This window comes from Urtica dioica, chromosome 2 (assembly GCF_054948205.1).
Source record: "Urtica dioica subsp. dioica isolate 48M chromosome 2, U.dioica_male_clone48M_v1_H2, whole genome shotgun sequence".
Taxonomy (NCBI): domain Eukaryota; kingdom Viridiplantae; phylum Streptophyta; class Magnoliopsida; order Rosales; family Urticaceae; genus Urtica; species Urtica dioica.
In genome coordinates this window covers 47,033,738-47,040,147 of record NC_142757.1, presented here as the reverse complement: position 1 = coordinate 47,040,147, position 6,410 = coordinate 47,033,738, and the positions used below count along the sequence as shown (strand labels likewise).

Genomic DNA, 6,410 nt, shown 5'->3' with positions numbered 1-6,410 from the left:
TTTATACCCTAAAATAGATAACAGTGTCACAAATGTTCCTTTTATTGAATTTTCATTGATATTGACTCTAATATTTATATGTAAATCCCATTTTACCCTTATTTATACGCACTCTATATATAATTTATTTAAAAAATAAAAAACAAACAACAATCACTGGATCATGGAGAATAAAAACAAAAAATGGTAAAAATCGACAGTTTATAGTCATCAAAATCACTTATTCGGCCGTCAAATCTAAGACTCAGAGTTGGAATTCGAACATGGAAGGAAACCATCTTTTTGAAAATATGAGTTTTATTAGTCTATTTCGATTTAAGACTATTTTGTATTTCAAAATTTGGAATTTGGGGATTGGGGCACTGGTTTTGGATTTGGTTCAGTTTCTTATCAGAGTTAGCATTAATAAAAAGTCAATTAAAAGAATATCTGTGGCATTGTTATCTATTTTAGGGTATAATTTCGTCATTTTAATCAAATTGAAGGTACAAACTTGATATTTTTGAAAACCAAAAGTTAAACTCGACATTTCATTTAAACACATGATATATATGTATTATTTTCCCTATTTGAGAATGAGAATTGGTACCATAACTACATACCAATGTGTCCGTTTTCTTTTTCAAAACTCGTCCTAATTTTATTATAATTTTTTCCCTTTGACTAACTTTACCTTCTTTATCCATAGCTTGCAACAATGAACAAATGTTTGCCTTCGGTAACTTTAAATAAAGCAAATCAAATGAAAAAAATAACACATATATATATCCCTTGTTTTAGTGGAAATGTCCACTACTACAAAAACATTGATTAATAGCGTTTTTTAAACGCTGTGAAATATGATTGAAGGCGTTTTTTGCACGCTGTTGTATCGCATGAGGTTAAAAAGTATTCCACGGCGCCTAAAATAAGCGCTGTCTAAAGTGGTGCCACGTAGGAGCCACGTAAGAATTTAGGCGAAAAAGTTTTCACGGCGTTTGTATATAAGCGCTGTCTAATGTTTTTCACAGCGTTTGTATATAAGCGTTGTCTATTCTTTTCCAACGTGGCATCCACGTGTCTTCATGGCGGGTAAGAAGTTTTCACAGCGTTTATATACAAACGCTGTCTATTCTTTTCAAAAGTGCCATCTTGTAAAGACGTTTATTTACAAGCGCTGTGTAATGTAATTTTTTTTATATATATAAAAATTTGAATATTACAAAAAATTCATGCACACAGTTTCAATATATATTCCAAAATCCGAACCTAAACATACCAATACGAATTTTTAATAATCCATTCAATAATTTCAAAATCAAATTCTATTATTCGTACTTTGTACCGTATATTTAAACCGAAACATATCAAACCATGTAAACGAATATTTATGCACCGGAAACACACTCACTTTACATTCACATTTGACGATTTGACTTCCGTATCCATAAAGTTTAACACCATTTGGTACCATTCTTCTCGATACGCATCTATTGCATCATCCGTATAACTCTTCAACTTTTCAAACTAATAATATATAAAAACAAGTTGTTTGTGAGTGAAACAATATATTACGTATTGAATATGTGTATTTAAATGTGTACATACCTCTTGCAAACATTTATGAAAATCTCGAGTTTCAACAATGTTTTTCATTATCATTGAAACAAAATAGCCACATTCAATTGTTGAAGGTTGTTTCGGTACCTGTAAAAAATATGTTAGACTGAAATATATAGTAATGGATATACTAGTTTAATTGTGCGTATATATACCTTTGGAATTTTCCATGAAAACTTCTTGTTACCGACAAAGCTATCGAATGCTCTACACATGTATATAAAAATTATAACAAAATAATCATAAGTATTAATTTTAAATATATATATATATATATATATATATTTATGTTCTAATATACTCACAAGTCCACTATCGAATTCGAATGAGTCGGAACTCTTTTAGAATTCATGAGATCAAGAAAGTATGTCGTGCGCCTGCTAACATCCACCACCAGAAGAACCCAATTAAAACTATCAAAAAAATAATGTAAGTTAACATAAATTTAACCCGGTTAAATAAAAAGATATTTCTAGTGTAATTACTTACTCATAATTATAAGGCGCGAGTAACAATTGACCAGGGAACAACTCTTTCATTCCCTTAAAAAGGTGTTCTGATCGCCCTATAGGCTCGTCTAATTGAGTTACAGACGGAGAAACGTCAATGGGATTGCTAAAGGCGAATTTTGCAATTCTCCGCCAACCCGCATATGATAACGTAAATGTCTACAAAAGGAAAAGAAAAACACAGAAGCTATAATAAAATCAATATTATTATACTTAAAAATGTTTTAAAGTTAATATAAGAATACCGTATATGAACTAGAATACAGTTTACTCCGATCTCCTTCATGCACATGAATTGCTCGACATCTTCCTTCATCAACTTTAATGTGGCTTCGCCGTTGAACACACACTCGGGAAACTTATAATCGATCACAATATCATCATTTATTATTGAAATTCGATCTACCAATGTCGGTAATAATGATTCTTGATCGTGGAATGCTTGAAGAGGAGTTGCTTGACTTGAACCTTTTTTATGCACGCGATGAGTTGTAGATTTAGATTTTCGTTTTTTAGCGATTTGGCAACCTTTTTACTCTTCTTTTGTGGTGGCTGTAATTCCTCCTGTGAATAGTGATTAAGATTATTACATTACAAATCAACTAATAGTAAAATACATTTAAAAAAAAAATACTTACATCATCTTCGTAGATGACTAGAGATTTTGGCCATGCAACCATCGACTTAACAGCGTGAGTGACTAAATACATTTCATCATTGACCGGTATCGGTAATTCGTCTTCTAGATGATCAGGTTCAATGTCGCTCACATGCACGCGCACATTCTCACTCCCAAGTAGAATTCCATGAATGCGATCACTTCCCGTATCTATCACATAACCATTTGCAACAATGTTCTCCAAATTTCCGATGGCAAGGAGACACTTTCTAGCGGGTATCTGAGGTATCGTCTTCGATATCACCGACAATCCGTTCTCTTTCGGAGGTATCGTCGTTGATGTCACCGGCACTTCGTTCTCTTTCGGAGGTATCTTCGTCGATGCCACCGGCACTTCGTTCTCTTTCGAAGGTCTCGTCGTCGATGCCACCAACACTTCGGTCTCTTTCGGAGGTGACAAAATTTTTCTTTGAGCTATCTTTGCTTTTGGCTTATGCAGTGGATGTTTAATTGATTGAGCTTCAGATTGTATCGGACGCATGACCTGAAACAATGGATATTATTAACACTATAAACATTGTTACACTATAACACAATATCAATGCAGAGAATTGAAGGTGAAGGGTTGAAGAGTAACTGTACCTTTGGCGTGCTTGTATTTATGGACGTCACTTGGGACTGTATATGCACCTGCGCATGCATCAATTTTTATTAAACTAATTTATATTGTATGTTGAACTATGTGAGAATTAGCTTCAAGTTAATGATTATTATATACTTGATGTGGAGCAAGAGTTGAATCGCGCACGTAAGGTTCGAATGGTATGAAGTCAGACGTACAATCATGCATAGGAGACAACCCCGGCGAATAGTTATAATTTCACATTATTTATTATAATAATCAACATATAATAACTTTAGATTATTACCTGAGGGGGATCGGAAATATGTGGTGACTTTGATGTGGAAGGCGCTTCAGAAGTAAACGGTATATGCGACTGATATTGATCCTCCTATGATTTTACATTATGAACTAAATAAATTAACATATAAAACTTTAATTAAATTCAAAGAACTACCTCAGGGGGATCTGGAATGTATGGTGATTGTGATCTAGAAGGCGTTTCGGAACTAAACGGTACTTGCGATTGATGTCGACAATCCTACGAGTTCACGTTATTAGTTATAGAAATCCACCAATTTAAGCTATCTATCAAACCACGTCTTCTCCACATGGCTTCTTGTAATTCGAGGGAATAAAATGAAAGCGCTTATATATAAGCGCTGTCTTATGTTTTCCACAGCGTTTCTCTTCACAGGCCACGTGTCTTCTTACGATTCGACAATAAAAAAATGATGTTTTGACGGCGTTTTTTTGCCAAACGCCGTGAAAACACGTGCTGTGAAAAGCATGATTTCTAGTAGTGGTCGAGTTTAATCTTTGATTTTCAAAAATGTCGAGTGCATACCCCCTGTTTAACTAAAATACAGAGTTAGGTTTATTTTCGGTTTCAAAACCAGAAACTTGTGACTATAAATAGTATGCCTTGTAAGTGTTTGATGAATGTCCAAAACCAGAAAATTGTCCCATTTTGCTTCTGTTTTTTTCTTTCTTTTCCATGGAAAATTACAAATATTGTGTTGTGTGTGTTTGCCTTGTTCAGTCTCTGTGCAGTAATCTTGAGACGAATACCAACAACATTTATTGTTCTTATTAAGTTATTATTGTTCTGAAATCTGACGTGAGATGTAATTTTCCAGGTTGTACTGATTTTTGCAGCATTTTGTTCTATTCTGCTTCATAAGCGATTCTTGTATTTTATTTTTTTTCTTGCACATGTGAAGCTACTCTGTTTTGTGCAGCAATTTTTCTCATGTTAAATACCTTGTATGTTATTGCTTATTGTATGTACATTTTAATTTGTGTCGAGTATGAGAGACTAAACTGAACTTATAGGAAATATATTCTTTTGATTATATCTGTAATGATATGTGTGTAAGGCTACGTCAAAACTCTTGTGTATATATTGCTATTGACTTTTTATTTATTTATTTATTGATTTACAGCAATTATGGTTGCTAATTTACGATAACTCGAACAAACCAACTAAGACCGCCCCACACAAACCAATCCAAACCAACCCGTTCTTTATTGGTTCGGGTTGGTTTGGTTTTCGTACCCTAAGCGGTTCGGTTTGGGTTTAAAAATTGGCAAACCGATTGTTTCGGGTTGGGTTAAAAAATAGTATAAAACCGAATAACCCAACCCGATGTACAGTCCTAGTTAACTCTTATATAAGAAAAACCGAATCAAATCCAAACCAGTATCCTAACTTCCAAATTCCAAATTTTGAAATAAAAAATAGACTTAAAAAGAAATTAAATAATAAAATCTATATCTTCTAAGAGATGACTTCATTCCAAGTTTGAATTGCAACTCTGAATCATGGATTATCTTTTCGAGTCTGTAATTTTGATGATTATCAACTGTTGATTTTTATCCCTTATCTCTTTCTGCGTTTTACATGATTCAGTGACCGCTGTTTATTTTTTCATTTTTAAATAAACTATATATATGGTACGAATGAAAACAATAATTAATGTTTACATCTAATATTATAGTCAACGTCATGGATTTAAAGAAATTCACCGAAAATCGGCGGTGGTGCCGCTGCCGGAGTTAAAACGGCCGGCGAAAAGCAAATTTTTCCATTTGTCGTCGTATTCTGTTGTTTTCGTCGAATTTCGTTATAATATGTAGTTTTTTTTTTTTGTTTCAAAAGTTAAAGAAAATTAAATATGGCTCAACTAGGAATGGATCTGGAGTCACCCACACATATCTTCAAAGCCCTAACCAATTAAACCAAGTACTAATTTTGCAATAGTATTGTTTACTTTTATTTATATATTACATTTGTTTTATGTAGACATAATATATATAAGATAAAAGTTCATGCATATAAATGTAACAAATAAATTTTTATGTAGAATATGTATTAAATATAATAAAATTATGATAAATGTAATCAAGTACTGATTTTATGTAGAATATGTATTAAATATAATAAAATTGTGATAAATATATATTAAATAATACATACTATGTACTAAATGTATTCCTATTACTATAACTTAAATGTTGAAAGATACATGTGTATATATATTATATATATAACATATTTTTCGCAACATTATTTCCGTTCGATTTTCCATCGGCGTGACGATTTTCCGTAAATCAGAGGGTTCGTAACGGCATCGAAAACGGCATTTCGAACCTTGGTCAACGTCAATGAAAAATCAATAAAAATAATATTCATGACACTGTTATCTATTTTAAAGTATAATTTAGTTATTTTAGTTAAATATATGGTATCAACTCGACAATTTTTATAATCAAATTTTAAACTCGATATTTCACTTAAATACAGAGTATATATGTATCATTATTCCCAAATCAAATGACATATTGAGTAACCAAGGTCTATGCAAAACAAATTCATTGAATTTATCCCGTCATTTTAGATAGCTCAGAATTTAATATTAATATTTTATTGTCATAGATATTTGCAGGGTTCAAATATCAAGATTCAACATTTACCTTTTAGTTTTCTACTACATATCTCATAATAGAAATTATCAATACATATATGTTGAGTAAATATTATATGATTTAGGACGGATTT

The 6,410-nt window shown here is 32.0% G+C and overlaps 2 long non-coding RNA genes across 2 annotated transcripts; both read right to left on the bottom strand.

Moving 5' to 3' along the window:
• Positions 1-1,214: 1,214 nt before the first annotated feature.
• LOC149405071 (uncharacterized) lies at positions 1,215-1,665 on the bottom strand. Its single transcript, XR_016295534.1, has 2 exons — positions 1,588-1,665; positions 1,215-1,506 (listed from the first exon to the last, which is right to left on the bottom strand). It is a non-coding gene; the product is annotated as an uncharacterized LOC149405071 (long non-coding RNA).
• A 1,463-nt stretch (positions 1,666-3,128) lies between these two features.
• Positions 3,129-3,593, bottom strand: LOC149405070 (uncharacterized). The gene is made up of 3 exons (XR_016294087.1): positions 3,506-3,593; positions 3,370-3,417; positions 3,129-3,271 (listed from the first exon to the last, which is right to left on the bottom strand). It is a non-coding gene; the product is annotated as an uncharacterized LOC149405070 (long non-coding RNA).
• Positions 3,594-6,410: the final 2,817 nt, after the last annotated feature.